Below are 17,364 nucleotides of genomic sequence, written 5' to 3' on the forward strand. Positions count from 1 at the left end.
TACCTCTCAGAAATGATTATGAAATAAAAGTGAAGTACGTGACGAGTGTGACGTTAGGAAAACATTAGGCAGCATGGAGAGATTCTGTATGGGACCAACCAACCCAAACGAGTACTGTGTGATCTGCTACCCAGCACGTACCCAACGAGGCAGCTCGGCTAGCTCAGTGGGTAGAGCATGAGACTCTTAATCATAGGGTCGTGGGTTCGAGCCCTACCCTGGGCGGAATGGAATTTTTCTCAGCTGCAGATGTAAATTACCGATTTTCTGATTAACGTGATGTAATGGAAATAGCAACTTTAAAATTTGCCTACGTCTCAATCAGTCGCAAGAAAACTGTATTTGAAGGTGAAGGTGATTTTTTAGACATGTGAAAGTCATGTTCTGAAGTGCAGGTGGTTTTGTTTGGAGAGAACATCGGCTACGTGTCAGATGTGTAGCCAAGCAGTAATGGGTCGCCATAGCTGCTAATATTAGTCAAAAATATGAAGTGTTGTCAGCTGAAGTCTGATAATTCAGACGACCGTGCGGCGAAGTACGCAAAAGTTCCGCTAGGCCGCGCCTCTTTAGCTCAGTGGTAGAGCACTGGTCTAGTAAACCAGGAGTCGTGAGTTCCATCCTTACAGGAGGAAGACGAATTTTGGAAATCAGTTGCGCGTCATGGCCGTATAGCAAACAGTATCTGTGATGGCGAACAATTAGCGAGAGGCGTTTTATTAAGAATTACTCTCAGATGTGATTAAGGCGAATGGCGCTGATAAAGCATTTGCCAAAGCGGTACGGCATAAGGTGGGACGAGGCATTCTGAATTACATTTTATAGATGTATTTCTCACAAATGTCTGAGCCTCTCGCCGTCGTCGTCATCGTCGTCGTCGTCGCCGCCGCCGCTTCTGCAGAATTAGCAAATGGCCATCGTAGCAAATGCGGCGAGGGACACCCTGCCATCGATTCCGATTGCGCAAAGTGTGTGGTCTTGTTTTCCTGTCTATGTTTGGTCGGTCTCGTAAGAGGTTGAATGTAACGAATGGGTGGGAAAGAGTAAGGGGCAGCGGCTGTGTGGAACGAAAACACAATTCCTCAGGGGGTGTGAGCGTTTCGAGATGAATCGTATATAAGTTATACTTGGTCGTCAGTGACCGTGTGGCCTAATGGATAAGGCGTCGGACTTCGGATCCGAAGATTGCAGGTTCGAATCCTGTCACGGTCGTGTTTTTCCAGTTCTGAGAAACAAACATACCGTTTTAATGTAGCAATTGTGCAGTACGAAACCGTCTGAATGTTGCTGTTGACCATTTTGTGCTTGGAGATGGTCTTGAGCTTGAAACACACACAAGAAGACCGGTGTTAACTAGCGAAATGGTTGGCAGAGTGCCCTCACCGCGAGGTTTGACTGGCACTTGCACATCTAAAACAACGTCGGAAAGTAACTCGTTCGGCTTTTGAGTCACGTCAAGTATGTGTGTTAATTTTGACGCCGCTAGCTCAACAGATTGTCATGCAATTCCTTTACCTCTCAGAAATGATTATGAAATAAAAGTGAAGTACGTGACGAGTGTGACGTTAGGAAAACATTAGGCAGCATGCAGAGATTCTGTATGGGACCAACCTACCCAAACGAGTACTGTGTGATCTGCTACCCAGCAGGTACCCAACGAGGCAGCACGGCTAGCTCAGTCGGTAGAGTATGAGACTCTTAATCATAGGGTCGTGGGTTCGAGCCCTACCCTGGGCGGAACGGAATTTTTCTCCGCTGCAGATGTAAATTACCGATTTTCTGATTAACGTGATGTAATGGAAATAGCAACTTTAAAATTTGCCTACGTCTCAATCAGTCTCAAGAAAACTGTATTTGAAGGTGAAGGTGATTTTGTAGACATGTGAAAGTCATGTTCTGAAGTGCAGGTGGTTTTGTTTGGAGAGAACATCGGCTACGTGTCAGATGTGTAGCCAAGCAGTAATGGGTCGCCATAGCTGCTAATATTAGTGAAAAATATGAAGTGTTGTCACCTGAAGTCTGAAGATTCAGACGACCGTGCGGCGAAGTACGCAAAAGTTCCGCTAGGCCGCGCCTCTTTAGCTCAGTGGTAGAGCACTGGTCTAGTAAACCAGGAGTCGTGAGTTCCATCCTCACAGGAGGAAGACGAATTTTGGAAATCAGTTGCGCGTCATGGCCGTATAGCAAACAGTATCTGTGATGGCGAACAATTAGCGAGAGGCGTTTTATTAAGAATTACTCTCAGATGTGATTAAGGCGAATGGCGCTGATAAAGCATTTGCCAAAGCGGTACGGCATAAGGTGGGACGAGGCATTCTGAATTACATTTTATAGATGTATTTCTCACAAATGTCTGAGCCTCTCGCGGTCGTCGTCATCGTTGTCGTCGCCGCCGCCGCCGCTTCTGCAGAATTAGCAAATGGCCATCGTAGCAAATGCGGCGAGGGACACCCTGCCATCGATTCCGATTGCGCAAAGTGTGTGGTCTTGTTTTCCTGTCTATGTTTGGTCGGTCTCGTAAGAGGTTGAATGTAACGAATGGGTGGGAAAGAGTAAGGGGCAGCGGCTGTGTGGAACGAAAACACAATTCCTCAGGGGTTGTGAGCGTTTCGAGATGAATCGTATATAAGTTATACTTGGTCGTCAGTGACCGTGTGGCCTAATGGATAAGGCGTCGGACTTCGGATCCGAAGATTGCAGCTTCGAAACCTGTCACGGTCGTGTTTTTCCAGTTCTGAGAAACAAACATACCGTTTTAATGTAGCAATTGTGCAGTACGAAACCGTCTGAATGTTGCTGTTGACCATTTTGTGCTTGGAGATGGTCTTGAGCTTGAAACACACACAAGAAGACCGGTGTTAACTAGCGAAATGGTCGGCAGAGTGCCCTCACCGCGAGGTTTGACTGGCACTTGCACATCTAAAACAACGTCGGAAAGTAACTCGTTCGGCTTTTGAGTCACGTCAAGTATGTGTGTTAATTTTGACGCCGCTAGCTCTGCAGATTGTCATGCAATTCCTTTACCTCTCAGAAATGATTATGAAATAAAAGTGAAGTACGTGACGAGTGTGACGTTAGGAAAACATTAGGCAGCATGGAGAGATTCTGTATGGGACCAACCAACCCAAACGAGTACTGTGTGATCTGCTACCCAGCAGGTACCCAACGAGGCAGCACGGCTAGCTCAGTCGGTAGAGTATGAGACTCTTAATCATAGGGTCGTGGGTTCGAGCCCTACCCTGGGCGGAACGGAATTTTTTTCCGCTGCAGATGTAAATTACCGATTTTCTGATTAACGTGATTTAATGGAAATAGCAACTTTAAAATTTGCCTACGTCTCAATCAGTCTCAAGAAAACTGTATTTGAAGGTGAAGGTGATTTTGTAGACATGTGAAAGTCATGTTCTGAAGTGCAGGTGGTTTTGTTTGGAGAGAACATCGGCTACGTGTCAGATGTGTAGCCAAGCAGTAATGGGTCGCCATAGCTGCTAATATTAGTCAAAAATATGAAGTGTTGTCAGCTGAAGTCTGATGATTCAGACGACCGTGCGGCGAAGTACGCAAAAGTTCCGCTAGGCCGCGCCTCTTTAGCTCAGTGGTAGAGCACTGGTCTAGTAAACCAGGAGTCGTGAGTTCCATCCTTACAGGAGGAAGACGAATTTTGGAAATCAGTTGCGCGTCATGGCCGTATAGCAAACAGTATCTGTGATGGCGAACAATTAGCGAGAGGCGTTTTATTAAGAATTACTCTCAGATGTGATTAAGGCGAATGGCGCTGATAAAGCATTTGCCAAAGCGGTACGGCATAAGGTGGGACGAGGCATTCTGAATTACATTTTATAGATGTATTTCTCACAAATGTCTGAGCCTCTCGCGGTCTTCGTCATCGTCGTCGTCGTCGCCGCCGCCGCTTCTGCAGAATTGGCAAATGGCCATCGTAGCAAATGCGGCGAGGGACACCCTGCCATCGATTCCGATTGCGCAAAGTGTGTGGTCTTGTTTTCCTGTCTATGTTTGGTCGGTCTCGTAAGAGGTTGAATGTAACGAATGGGTGGGAAAGAGTAAGGGGCAGCGGCTGTGTGGAACGAAAACACAATTCCTCAGGGGGTGTGAGCGTTTCGAGATGAATCGTATATAAGTTATACTTGGTCGTCAGTGACCGTGTGGCCTAATGGATAAGGCGTCGGACTTCGGATCCGAAGATTGCAGGTTCGAATCCTGTCACAGTCGTGCTTTTCCAGTTCTGAGAAACAAACATACCGTTTTAATGTAGCAATTGTGCAGTACGAAACCGTCTGAATGTTGCTGTTGACCATTTTGTGCTTGGAGATGGTCTTGAGCTTGAAACACACACAAGAAGACCGGTGTTAACTAGCGAAATGGTCGGCAGAGTGCCCTCACCGCGAGGTTTGACTGGCACTTGCACATCTAAAACAACGTCGGAAAGTAACTCGTTCGGCTTTTGAGTCACGTCAAGTATGTGTGTTAATTTTGACGCCGCTAGCTCTGCAGATTGTCATGCAATTCCTTTACCTCTCAGAAATGATTATGAAATAAAAGTGAAGTACGTGACGAGTGTGACGTTAGGAAAACATTAGGCAGCATGGAGAGATTCTGTATGGGACCAACCAACCCAAACGAGTACTGTGTGATCTGCTACCCAGCACGTACCCAACGAGGCAGCACGGCTAGCTCAGTCGGTAGAGCATGAGACTCTTAATCATAGGGTCGTGGGTTCGAGCCCTACCCTGGGCGGAACGGAATTTTTCTCCGCTGCAGATGTAAATTACCGATTTTCTGATTAACGTGATGTAATGGAAATAGCAACTTTAAAATTTGCCTACGTCTCAATCAGTCGCAAGAAAACTGTATTTGAAGGTGAAGGTGATTTTTTAGACATGTGAAAGTCATGTTCTGAAGTGCAGGTGGTTTTGTTTGGAGAGAACATCGGCTACGTGTCAGATGTGTAGCCAAGCAGTAATGGGTCGCCATAGCTGCTAATATTAGTCAAAAATATGAAGTGTTGTCAGCTGAAGTCTGATAATTCAGACGACCGTGCGGCGAAGTACGCAAAAGTTCCGCTAGGCCGCGCCTCTTTAGCTCAGTGGTAGAGCACTGGTCTAGTAAACCAGGAGTCGTGAGTTCCATCCTTACAGGAGGAAGACGAATTTTGGAAATCAGTTGCGCGTCATGGCCGTATAGCAAACAGTATCTGTGATGGCGAACAATTAGCGAGAGGCGTTTTATTAAGAATTACTCTCAGATGTGATTAAGGCGAATGGCGCTGATAAAGCATTTGCCAAAGCGGTACGGCATAAGGTGGGACGAGGCATTCTGAATTACATTTTATAGATGTATTTCTCACAAATGTCTGAGCCTCTCGCGGTCGTCGTCATCGTTGTCGTCGCCGCCGCCGCCGCTTCTGCAGAATTAGCAAATGGCCATCGTAGCAAATGCGGCGAGGGACACCCTGCCATCGATTCCGATTGCGCAAAGTGTGTGGTCTTGTTTTCCTGTCTATGTTTGGTCGGTCTCGTAAGAGGTTGAATGTAACGAATGGGTGGGAAAGAGTAAGGGGCAGCGGCTGTGTGGAACGAAAACACAATTCCTCAGGGGTTGTGAGCGTTTCGAGATGAATCGTATATAAGTTATACTTGGTCGTCAGTGACCGTGTGGCCTAATGGATAAGGCGTCGGACTTCGGATCCGAAGATTGCAGCTTCGAAACCTGTCACGGTCGTGTTTTTCCAGTTCTGAGAAACAAACATACCGTTTTAATGTAGCAATTGTGCAGTACGAAACCGTCTGAATGTTGCTGTTGACCATTTTGTGCTTGGAGATGGTCTTGAGCTTGAAACACACACAAGAAGACCGGTGTTAACTAGCGAAATGGTCGGCAGAGTGCCCTCACCGCGAGGTTTGACTGGCACTTGCACATCTAAAACAACGTCGGAAAGTAACTCGTTCGGCTTTTGAGTCACGTCAAGTATGTGTGTTAATTTTGACGCCGCTAGCTCTGCAGATTGTCATGCAATTCCTTTACCTCTCAGAAATGATTATGAAATAAAAGTGAAGTACGTGACGAGTGTGACGTTAGGAAAACATTAGGCAGCATGGAGAGATTCTGTATGGGACCAACCAACCCAAACGAGTACTGTGTGATCTGCTACCCAGCACGTACCCAACGAGGCAGCACGGCTAGCTCAGTCGGTAGAGCATGAGACTCTTAATCATAGGGTCGTGGGTTCGAGCCCTACCCTGGGCGGAACGGAATTTTTCTCCGCTGCAGATGTAAATTACCGATTTTCTGATTAACGTGATGTAATGGAAATAGCAACTTTAAAATTTGCCTACGTCTCAATCAGTCGCAAGAAAACTGTATTTGAAGGTGAAGGTGATTTTTTAGATATGTGAAAGTCATGTTCTGAAGTGCAGGTGGTTTTGTTTGGAGAGAACATCGGCTACGTGTCAGATGTGTAGCCAAGCAGTAATGGGTCGCCATAGCTGCTAATATTAGTCAAAAATATGAAGTGTTGTCAGCTGAAGTCTGATAATTCAGACGACCGTGCGGCGAAGTACGCAAAAGTTCCGCTAGGCCGCGCCTCTTTAGCTCAGTGGTAGAGCACTGGTCTAGTAAACCAGGAGTCGTGAGTTCCATCCTTACAGGAGGAAGACGAATTTTGGAAATCAGTTGCGCGTCATGGCCGTATAGCAAACAGTATCTGTGATGGCGAACAATTAGCGAGAGGCGTTTTATTAAGAATTACTCTCAGATGTGATTAAGGCGAATGGCGCTGATAAAGCATTTGCCAAAGCGGTACGGCATAAGGTGGGACGAGGCATTCTGAATTACATTTTATAGATGTATTTCTCACAAATGTCTGAGCCTCTCGCGGTCGTCGTCATCGTCGTCGTCGCCGGCGCCGCCGCTTCTGCAGAATTAGCAAATGGCCATCGTAGCAAATGCGGCGAGGGACACCCTGCCATCGATTCCGATTGCGCAAAGTGTGTGGTCTTGTTTTCCTGTCTATGTTTGGTCGGTCTCGTAAGAGGTTGAATGTAACGAATGGGTGGGAAAGAGTAAGGGGCAGCGGCTGTGTGGAACGAAAACACAATTCCTCAGGGGGTGTGAGCGTTTCGAGATGAATCGTATATAAGTTATACTTGGTCGTCAGTGACCGTGTGGCCTAATGGATAAGGCGTCGGACATCGGATCCGAAGATTGCAGGTTCGAATCCTGTCACGGTCGTGTTTTTCCAGTTCTGAGAAACAAACATACCGTTTTAATGTAGCAATTGTGCAGTACGAAACCGTCTGAATGTTGCTGTTGACCATTTTGTGCTTGGAGATGGTCTTGAGCTTGAAACACACACAAGAAGACCGGTGTTAACTAGCGAAATGGTCGGCAGAGTGCCCTCACCGCGAGGTTTGACTGGCACTTGCACATCTAAAACAACGTCGGAAAGTAACTCGTTCGGCTTTTGAGTCACGTCAAGTATGTGTGTTAATTTTGACGCCGCTAGCTCTGCAGATTGTCATGCAATTCCTTTACCTCTCAGAAATGATTATGAAATAAAAGTGAAGTACGTGACGAGTGTGACGTTAGGAAAACATTAGGCAGCATGGAGAGATTCTGTATGGGACCAACCAACCCAAACGAGTACTGTGTGATCTGCTACCCAGCACGTACCCAACGAGGCAGCACGGCTAGCTCAGTCGGTAGAGCATGAGACTCTTAATCATAGGGTCGTGGGTTCGAGCCCTACCCTGGGCGGAACGGAATTTTTCTCCGCTGCAGATGTAAATTACCGATTTTCTGATTAACGTGATGTAATGGAAATAGCAACTTTAAAATTTGCCTACGTCTCAATCAGTCGCAAGAAAACTGTATTTGAAGGTGAAGGTGATTTTTTAGACATGTGAAAGTCATGTTCTGAAGTGCAGGTGGTTTTGTTTGGAGAGAACATCGGCTACGTGTCAGATGTGTAGCCAAGCAGTAATGGGTCGCCATAGCTGCTAATATTAGTCAAAAATATGAAGTGTTGTCAGCTGAAGTCTGATAATTCAGACGACCGTGCGGCGAAGTACGCAAAAGTTCCGCTAGGCCGCGCCTCTTTAGCTCAGTGGTAGAGCACTGGTCTAGTAAACCAGGAGTCGTGAGTTCCATCCTTACAGGAGGAAGCCGAATTTTGGAAATCAGTTGCGCGTCATGGCCGTATAGCAAACAGTATCTGTGATGGCGAACAATTAGCGAGAGGCGTTTTATTAAGAATTACTCTCAGATGTGATTAAGGCGAATGGCGCTGATAAAGCATTTGCCAAAGCGGTACGGCATAAGGTGGGACGAGGCATTCTGAATTACATTTTATAGATGTATTTCTCACAAATGTCTGAGCCTCTCGCGGTCGTCGTCATCGTTGTCGTCGCCGCCGCCGCCGCTTCTGCAGAATTAGCAAATGGCCATCGTAGCAAATGCGGCGAGGGACACCCTGCCATCGATTCCGATTGCGCAAAGTGTGTGGTCTTGTTTTCCTGTCTATGTTTGGTCGGTCTCGTAAGAGGTTGAATGTAACGAATGGGTGGGAAAGAGTAAGGGGCAGCGGCTGTGTGGAACGAAAACACAATTCCTCAGGGGGTGTGAGCGTTTCGAGATGAATCGTATATAAGTTATACTTGGTCGTCAGTGACCGTGTGGCCTAATGGATAAGGCGTCGGACTTCGGATCCGAAGATTGCAGGTTCGAATCCTGTCACGGTCGTGTTTTTCCAGTTCTGAGAAACAAACATACCGTTTTAATGTAGCAATTGTGCAGTACGAAACCGTCTGAATGTTGCTGTTGACCATTTTGTGCTTGGAGATGGTCTTGAGCTTGAAACACACACAAGAAGACCGGTGTTAACTAGCGAAATGGTCGGCAGAGTGCCCTCACCGCGAGGTTTGACTGGCACTTGCACATCTAAAACAACGTCGGAAAGTAACTCGTTCGGCTTTTGAGTCACGTCAAGTATGTGTGTTAATTTTGACGCCGCTAGCTCTGCAGATTGTCATGCAATTCCTTTACCTCTCAGAAATGATTATGAAATAAAAGTGAAGTACGTGACGAGTGTGACGTTAGGAAAACATTAGGCAGCATGGAGAGATTCTGTATGGGACCAACCAACCCAAACGAGTACTGTGTGATCTGCTACCCAGCACGTACCCAACGAGGCAGCACGGCTATCTCAGTCGGTAGAGCATGAGACTCTTAATCATAGGGTCGTGGGTTCGAGCCCTACCCTGCTCGGAACGGAATTTTTCTCCGCTGCAGATGTAAATTACCGATTTTCTGATTAACGTGATGTAATGGAAATAGCAACTTTAAAATTTGCCTACGTCTCAATCAGTCGCAAGAAAACTGTATTTGAAGGTGAAGGTGATTTTTTAGACATGTGAAAGTCATGTTCTGAAGTGCAGGTGGTTTTGTTTGGAGAGAACATCGGCTACGTGTCAGATGTGTAGCCAAGCAGTAATGGGTCGCCATAGCTGCTAATATTAGTCAAAAATATGAAGTGTTGTCAGCTGAAGTCTGATAATTCAGACGACCGTGCGGCGAAGTACGCAAAAGTTCCGCTAGGCCGCGCCTCTTTAGCTCAGTGGTAGAGCACTGGTCTAGTAAACCAGGAGTCGTGAGTTCCATCCTTACAGAGGAAGACGAATTTTGGAAATCAGTTGCGCGTCATGGCCGTATAGCAAACAGTATCTGTGATGGCGAACAATTAGCGAGAGGCTTTTTATTAAGAATTACTCTCAGATGTGATTAAGGCGAATGGCGCTGATAAAGCATTTGCCAAAGCGGTACGGCATAAGGTGGGACGAGGCATTCTGAATTACATTTTATAGATGTATTTCTCACAAATGTCTGAGCCTCTCGCGGTCGTCGTCATCGTCGTCGTCGCCGCCGCCGCCGCTTCTGCAGAATTAGCAAATGGCCATCGTAGCAAATGCGGCGAGGGACACCCTGCCATCGATTCCGATTGCGCAAAGTGTGTGGTCTTGTTTTCCTGTCTATGTTTGGTCGGTCTCGTAAGAGGTTGAATGTAACGAATGGGTGGGAAAGAGTAAGGGGCAGCGGCTGTGTGGAACGAAAACACAATTCCTCAGGGGGTGTGAGCGTTTCGAGATGAATCGTATATAAGTTATACTTGGTCGTCAGTGACCGTGTGGGCTAATGGATAAGGCGTCGGACTTCGGATCCGAAGATTGCAGGTTCGAATCCTGTCACGGTCGTGTTTTTCCAGTTCTGAGAAACAAACATACCGTTTTAATGTAGCAATTGTGCAGTACGAAACCGTCTGAATGTTGCTGTTGACCATTTTGTGCTTGGAGATGGTCTTGAGCTTGAAACACACACAAGAAGACCGGTGTTAACTAGCGAAATGGTCGGCAGAGTGCCCTCACCGCGAGGTTTGACTGGCACTTGCACATCTAAAACAACGTCGGAAAGTAACTCGTTCGGCTTTTGAGTCACGTCAAGTATGTGTGTTAATTTTGACGCCGCTAGCTCTGCAGATTGTCATGCAATTCCTTTACCTCTCAGAAATGATTATGAAATAAAAGTGAAGTACGTGACGAGTGTGACGTTAGGAAAACATTAGGCAGCATGGAGAGATTCTGTATGGGACCAACCAACCCAAACGAGTACTGTGTGATCTGCTACCCAGCACGTACCCAACGAGGCAGCACGGCTATCTCAGTCGGTAGAGTATGAGACTCTTAATCATAGGGTCGTGGGTTCGAGCCCTACCCTGGGCGGAACGGAATTTTTCTCCGCTGCAGATGTAAATTACCGATTTTCTGATTAACGTGATGTAATGGAAATAGCAACTTTAAAATTTGCCTACGTCTCAATCAGTCTCAAGAAAACTGTATTTGAAGGTGAAGGTGATTTTGTAGACATGTGAAAGTCATGTTCTGAAGTGCAGGTGGTTTTGTTTGGAGAGAACATCGGCTACGTGTCAGATGTGTAGCCAAGCAGTAATGGGTCGCCATAGCTGCTAATATTAGTGAAAAATATGAAGTGTTGTCACCTGAAGTTTGAAGATTCAGACGACCGTGCGGCGAAGTACGCAAAAGTTCCGCTAGGCCGCGCCTCTTTAGCTCAGTGGTAGAGCACTGGTCTAGTAAACCAGGAGTCGTGAGTTCCATCCTTACAGGAGGAAGACGAATTTTGGAAATCAGTTGCGCGTCATGGCCGTATAGCAAACAGTATCTGTGATGGCGAACAATTAGCGAGAGGCGTTTTATTAAGAATTACTCTCAGATGTGATTAAGGCGAATGGCGCTGATAAAGCATTTGCCAAAGCGGTACGGCATAAGGTGGGACGAGGCATTCTGAATTACATTTTATAGATGTATTTCTCACAAATGTCTGAGCCTCTCGCGGTCGTCGTCATCGTCGTCGTCGTCGCCGCCGCCGCCGCCGCTTCTGCAGAATTAGCAAATGGCCATCGTAGCAAATGCGGCGAGGGACACCCTGCCATCGATTCCGATTGCGCAAAGTGTGTGGTCTTGTTTTCCTGTCTATGTTTGGTCCGTCTCGTAAGAGGCTGAATGTAACGAATGGGTGGGAAAGAGTAAGGGGCAGCGGCTGTGTGGAACGAAAACACAATTCCTCAGGGGGTGTGAGCGTTTCGAGATGAATCGTATATAAGTTATACTTGGTCGTCAGTGACCGTGTGGCCTAATGGATAAGGCGTCGGACTTCGGATCCGAAGATTGCAGGTTCGAATCCTGTCACGGTCGTGTTTTTCCAGTTCTGAGAAACAAACATACCGTTTTAATGTAGCAATTGTGCAGTACGAAACCGTCTGAATGTTGCTGTTGACCATTTTGTGCTTGGAGATGGTCTTGAGCTTCAAACACACACAAGAAGACCGGTGTTAACTAGCGAAATGGTTGGCAGAGTGCCCTCACCGCGAGGTTTGACTGGCACTTGCACATCTAAAACAACGTCGGAAAGTAACTCGTTCGGCTTTTGAGTCACGTCAAGTATGTGTGTTAATTTTGACGCCGCTAGCTCTGCAGATTGTCATGCAATTCCTTTACCTCTCAGAAATGATTATGAAATAAAAGAGAAGTACGTGACGAGTGTGACGTTAGGAAAACATTAGGCAGCATGCAGAGATTCTGTATGGGACCAACCTACCCAAACGAGTACTGTGTGATCTGCTACCCAGCAGGTACCCAACGAGGCAGCACGGCTAGCTCAGTCGGTAGAGTATGAGACTCTTAATCATAGGGTCGTGGGTTCGAGCCCTACCCTGGGCGGAACGGAATTTTTCTCCGCTGCAGATGTAAATTACCGATTTTCTGATTAACGTGATGTAATGGAAATAGCAACTTTAAAATTTGCCTACGTCTCAATCAGTCTCAAGAAAACTGTATTTGAAGGTGAAGGTGATTTTGTAGACATGTGAAAGTCATGTTCTGAAGTGCAGGTGGTTTTGTTTGGAGAGAACATCGGCTACGTGTCAGATGTGTAGCCAAGCAGTAATGGGTCGCCATAGCTGCTAATATTAGTGAAAAATATGAAGTGTTGTCACCTGAAGTCTGAAGATTCAGACGACCGTGCGGCGAAGTACGCAAAAGTTCCGCTAGGCCGCGCCTCTTTAGCTCAGTGGTAGAGCACTGGTCTAGTAAACCAGGAGTCGTGAGTTCCATCCTCACAGGAGGAAGACGAATTTTGGAAATCAGTTGCGCGTCATGGCCGTATAGCAAACAGTATCTATGATGGCGAACAATTAGCGAGAGGCGTTTTATTAAGAATTACTCTCAGATGTGATTAAGGCGAATGGCGCTGATAAAGCATTTGCCAAAGCGGTACGGCATAAGGTGGGACGAGGCATTCTGAATTACATTTTATAGATGTATTTCTCACAAATCTCTGAGCCTCTCGCGGTCGTCGTCGTCGTCGTCGTCGTCGTCGTCGTCGTCGTCGCCGCCGCCGCTTCTGCAGAATTAGCAAATGGCCATCGTAGCAAATGCGGCGAGGGACACCCTGCCATCGATTCCGATTGCGCAAAGTGTGTGGTCTTGTTTTCCTGTCTATGTTTGGTCGGTCTCGTAAGAGGTTGAATGTAACGAATGGGTGGGAAAGAGTAAGGGGCAGCGGCTGTGTGGAACGAAAACACAATTCCTCAGGGGGTGTGAGCGTTTCGAGATGAATCGTATATAAGTTATACTTGGTCGTCAGTGACCGTGTGGCCTAATGGATAAGGCGTCGGACTTCGGATCCGAAGATTGCAGCTTCGAAACCTGTCACGGTCGTGTTTTTCCAGTTCTGAGAAACAAACATACCGTTTTAATGTAGCAATTGTGCAGTACGAAACCGTCTGAATGTTGCTGTTGACCATTTTGTGCTTGGAGATGGTCTTGAGCTTGAAACACACACAAGAAGACCGGTGTTAACTAGCGAAATGGTCGGCAGAGTGCCCTCACCGCGAGGTTTGACTGGCACTTGCACATCTAAAACAACGTCGGAAAGTAACTCGTTCGGCTTTTGAGTCACGTCAAGTATGTGTGTTAATTTTGACGCCGCTAGCTCTGCAGATTGTCATGCAATTCCTTTACCTCTCAGAAATGATTATGAAATAAAAGTGAAGTACGTGACGAGTGTGACGTTAGGAAAACATTAGGCAGCATGGAGAGATTCTGTATGGGACCAACCAACCCAAACGAGTACTGTGTGATCTGCTACCCAGCAGGTACCCAACGAGGCAGCACGGCTAGCTCAGTCGGTAGAGCATGAGACTCTTAATCATAGGGTCGTGGGTTCGAGCCCTTCGCTGGGCGGAACGGAATTTTTCTCCGCTGCAGATGTAAATTACCGATTTTCTGATTAACGTGATGTAATGGAAATAGCAACTTTAAAATTTGCCTACGTCTCAATCAGTCGCAAGAAAACTGTATTTGAAGGTGAAGGTGATTTTTTAGACATGTGAAAGTCATGTTCTGAAGTGCAGGTGGTTTTGTTTGGAGAGAACATCGGCTACGTGTCAGATGTGTAGCCAAGCAGTAATGGGTGGCCATAGCTGCTAATATTAGTCAAAAATATGAAGTGTTGTCAGCTGAAGTCTGATAATTCAGACGACCGTGCGACGAAGTACGCAAAAGTTCCGCTAGGCCGCGCCTCTTTAGCTCAGTGGTAGAGCACTGGTCTAGTAAACCAGGAGTCGTGAGTTCCACCCTTACAGGAGGAAGACGTATTTTGGAAATCAGTTGCGCGTCATGGCCGTATAGCAAACAGTATCTGTGATGGCGAACAATTAGCGAGAGGCGTTTTATTAAGAATTACTCTCAGATGTGATTAAGGCGAATGGCGCTGATAAAGCATTTGCCAAAGCGGTACCGCATAAGGTGGGACGAGGCATTCTGAATTACATTTTATAGATGTATTTCTCACAAATGTCTGAGCCTCTCGCGGTCGTCGTCATCGTCGTCGTCGCCGCCGCCGCCGCTTCTGCAGAATTAGCAAATGGCCATCGTAGCAAATGCGGCGAGGGACACCATGCCATCGATTCCGATTGCGCAAAGTGTGTGGTCTTGTTTTCCTGTCTATGTTTGGTCGGTCTCGTAAGAGGTTGAATGTAACGAATGGGTGGGAAAGAGTAAGGGGCAGCGGCTGTGTGGAACGAAAACACAATTCCTCAGGGGGTGTGAGCGTTTCGAGATGAATCGTATATAAGTTATACTTGGTCGTCAGTGACCGTGTGGCCTAATGGATAAGGCGTCGGACTTCGGATCCGAAGATTGCAGGTTCGAATCCTGTCACGGTCGTGTTTTTCCAGTTCTGAGAAACAAACATACCGTTTTAATGTAGCAATTGTGCAGTACGAAACCGTCTGAATGTTGCTGTTGACCATTTTGTGCTTGGAGATGGTCTTGAGCTTGAAACACACACAAGAAGACCGGTGTTAACTAGCGAAATGGTCGGCAGAGTGCCCTCACCGCGAGGTTTGACTGGCACTTGCACATCTAAAACAACGTCGGAAAGTAACTCGTTCGGCTTTTGAGTCACGTCATGTATGTGTGTTAATTTTGACGCCGCTAGCTCTGCAGATTGTCATGCAATTCCTTTACCTCTCCGAAATGATTATGAAATAAAAGTGAAGTACGTGACGAGTGTGACGTTAGGAAAACATTAGGCAGCATGGAGAGATTCTGTATGGGACCAACCAACCCAAACGAGTACTGTGTGATCTGCTACCCAGCAGGTACCCAACGAGGCAGCACGGCTAGCTCAGTCGGTAGAGCATGAGACTCTTAATCATAGGGTCGTGGGTTCGAGCCCTACCCTGGGCGGAACGGAATTTTTCTCCGCTGCAGATGTAAATTACCGATTTTCTGATTAACGTGATGTAATGGAAATAGCAACTTTAAAATTTGCCTACGTCTCAATCAGTCGCAAGAAAACTGTATTTGAAGGTGAAGGTGATTTTGTAGACATGTGAAAGTCATGTTCTGAAGTGCAGGTGGTTTTGTTTGGAGAGAACATCGGCTACGTGTCAGATGTGTAGCCAAGCAGTAATGGGTCGCCATAGCTGCTAATATTAGTCAAAAATATGAAGTGTTGTCAGCTGAAGTTTGATAATTCAGACGACCGTGCGGCGAAGTACGCAAAAGTTCCGCTAGGCCGCGCCTCTTTAGCTCAGTGGTAGAGCACTGGTCTAGTAAACCAGGAGTCGTGAGTTCCATCCTTACAGGAGGAAGACGAATTTTGGAAATCAGTTGCGCGTCATGGCCGTATAGCAAACAGTATCTGTGATGGCGAACAATTAGCGAGAGGCGTTTTATTAAGAATTACTCTCAGATGTGATTAAGGCGAATGGCGCTGATAAAGCATTTGCCAAAGCGGTACGGCATAAGGTGGGACGAGGCATTCTGAATTACATTTTATAGATGTATTTCTCACAAATGTCTGAGCCTCTCGCGGTCGTCGTCATCGTCGTCGTCGCCGCCGCCGCCGCTTCTGCAGAATTAGCAAATGGCCATCGTAGCAAATGCGGCGAGGGACACCCTGCCATCGATTCCGATTGCGCAAAGTGTGTGGTCTTGTTTTCCTGTCTATGTTTGGTCGGTCTCGTAAGAGGTTGAATGTAACGAATGGGTGGGAAAGAGTAAGGGGCAGCGGCTGTGTGGAACGAAAACACAATTCCTCAGGGGGTGTGAGCGTTTCGAGATGAATCGTATATAAGTATTACTTGGTCGTCAGTGACCGTGTGGCCTAATGGATAAGGCGTCGGACTTCGGATCCGAAGATTGCAGGTTCGAATCCTGTCACGGTCGTGTTTTTCCAGTTCTGAGAAACAAACTTACCGTTTTAATGTAGCAATTGTGCAGTACGAAACCGTCTGAATGTTGCTGTTGACCATTTTGTGCTTGGAGATGGTCTTGAGCTTCAAACACACACAAGAAGACCGGTGTTAACTAGCGAAATGGTTGGCAGAGTGCCCTCACCGCGAGGTTTGACTGGCACTTGCACATCTAAAACAACGTCGGAAAGTAACTCGTTCGGCTTTTGAGTCACGTCAAGTATGTGTGTTAATTTTGACGCCGCTAGCTCTGCAGATTGTCATGCAATTCCTTTACCTCTCAGAAATGATTATGAAATAAAAGAGAAGTACGTGACGAGTGTGACGTTAGGAAAACATTAGGCAGCATGCAGAGATTCTGTATGGGACCAACCTACCCAAACGAGTACTGTGTGATCTGCTACCCAGCAGGTACCCAACGAGGCAGCACGGCTAGCTCAGTCGGTAGAGTATGAGACTCTTAATCATAGGGTCGTGGGTTCGAGCCCTACCCTGGGCGGAACGGAATTTTTCTCCGCTGCAGATGTAAATTACCGATTTTCTGATTAACGTGATGTAATGGAAATAGCAACATTAAAATTTGCCTACGTCTCAATCAGTCGCAAGAAAACTGTATTTGAAGGTGAAGGTGATTTTGTAGACATGTGAAAGTCATGTTCTGAAGTGCAGGTGGTTTTGTTTGGAGAGAACATCGGCTACGTGTCAGATGTGTAGCCAAGCAGTAATGGGTCGCCATAGCTGCTAATATTAGTCAAAAATATGAAGTGTTGTCAGCTGAAGTCTGAAGATTCAGACGACCGTGCGGCGAAGTACGCAAAAGTTCCGCTAGGCCGCGCCTCTTTGGCTCAGTGGTAGAGCACTGGTCTAGTAAACCAGGAGTCGTGAGTTCCATCCTCACAGGAGGAAGACGAATTTTGGAAATCAGTTGCGCGTCATGGCCGTATAGCAAACAGTATCTATGATGGCGAACAATTAGCGAGAGGCGTTTTATTAAGAATTACTCTCAGATGTGATTAAGG

General features: G+C 46.6%; 15 non-coding genes across 15 annotated transcripts; all 15 read left to right on the top strand.

Annotated features, from left to right (window-relative positions):
* The first annotated feature begins 152 nt into the window (after positions 1-152).
* On the top strand, positions 153-225 carry Trnak-cuu (transfer RNA lysine (anticodon CUU)). Its single transcript has one exon. It is a non-coding gene; the product is annotated as a tRNA-Lys (tRNA).
* A 911-nt stretch (positions 226-1,136) lies between these two features.
* Trnar-ucg (transfer RNA arginine (anticodon UCG)) lies at positions 1,137-1,209 on the top strand. Its single transcript has one exon. It is a non-coding gene; the product is annotated as a tRNA-Arg (tRNA).
* An 860-nt stretch (positions 1,210-2,069) lies between these two features.
* Trnat-agu (transfer RNA threonine (anticodon AGU)) lies at positions 2,070-2,141 on the top strand. The gene has a single exon. It is a non-coding gene; the product is annotated as a tRNA-Thr (tRNA).
* A 504-nt stretch (positions 2,142-2,645) lies between these two features.
* Positions 2,646-2,718, top strand: Trnar-ucg (transfer RNA arginine (anticodon UCG)). The gene has a single exon. It is a non-coding gene; the product is annotated as a tRNA-Arg (tRNA).
* Positions 2,719-4,154: 1,436 nt separating this feature from the next.
* On the top strand, positions 4,155-4,227 carry Trnar-ucg (transfer RNA arginine (anticodon UCG)). The gene has a single exon. It is a non-coding gene; the product is annotated as a tRNA-Arg (tRNA).
* Positions 4,228-5,663: 1,436 nt separating this feature from the next.
* Positions 5,664-5,736, top strand: Trnar-ucg (transfer RNA arginine (anticodon UCG)). The gene has a single exon. It is a non-coding gene; the product is annotated as a tRNA-Arg (tRNA).
* Positions 5,737-7,172: 1,436 nt separating this feature from the next.
* Positions 7,173-7,245, top strand: Trnar-ucg (transfer RNA arginine (anticodon UCG)). The gene has a single exon. It is a non-coding gene; the product is annotated as a tRNA-Arg (tRNA).
* A 1,436-nt stretch (positions 7,246-8,681) lies between these two features.
* Positions 8,682-8,754, top strand: Trnar-ucg (transfer RNA arginine (anticodon UCG)). Its single transcript has one exon. It is a non-coding gene; the product is annotated as a tRNA-Arg (tRNA).
* Positions 8,755-10,189: 1,435 nt separating this feature from the next.
* Positions 10,190-10,262, top strand: Trnar-ucg (transfer RNA arginine (anticodon UCG)). Its single transcript has one exon. It is a non-coding gene; the product is annotated as a tRNA-Arg (tRNA).
* Positions 10,263-11,704: 1,442 nt separating this feature from the next.
* Positions 11,705-11,777, top strand: Trnar-ucg (transfer RNA arginine (anticodon UCG)). The gene has a single exon. It is a non-coding gene; the product is annotated as a tRNA-Arg (tRNA).
* Positions 11,778-12,637: 860 nt separating this feature from the next.
* Positions 12,638-12,709, top strand: Trnat-agu (transfer RNA threonine (anticodon AGU)). Its single transcript has one exon. It is a non-coding gene; the product is annotated as a tRNA-Thr (tRNA).
* Positions 12,710-13,228: 519 nt separating this feature from the next.
* Trnar-ucg (transfer RNA arginine (anticodon UCG)) lies at positions 13,229-13,301 on the top strand. The gene has a single exon. It is a non-coding gene; the product is annotated as a tRNA-Arg (tRNA).
* Positions 13,302-14,737: 1,436 nt separating this feature from the next.
* Trnar-ucg (transfer RNA arginine (anticodon UCG)) lies at positions 14,738-14,810 on the top strand. The gene has a single exon. It is a non-coding gene; the product is annotated as a tRNA-Arg (tRNA).
* Positions 14,811-16,246: 1,436 nt separating this feature from the next.
* On the top strand, positions 16,247-16,319 carry Trnar-ucg (transfer RNA arginine (anticodon UCG)). The gene has a single exon. It is a non-coding gene; the product is annotated as a tRNA-Arg (tRNA).
* An 860-nt stretch (positions 16,320-17,179) lies between these two features.
* Positions 17,180-17,251, top strand: Trnat-agu (transfer RNA threonine (anticodon AGU)). The gene has a single exon. It is a non-coding gene; the product is annotated as a tRNA-Thr (tRNA).
* Positions 17,252-17,364: the final 113 nt, after the last annotated feature.

The sequence above is a fragment of the Schistocerca gregaria genome, chromosome 11 (genome assembly GCF_023897955.1).
Source record: "Schistocerca gregaria isolate iqSchGreg1 chromosome 11, iqSchGreg1.2, whole genome shotgun sequence".
Classification (NCBI taxonomy): domain Eukaryota; kingdom Metazoa; phylum Arthropoda; class Insecta; order Orthoptera; family Acrididae; genus Schistocerca; species Schistocerca gregaria.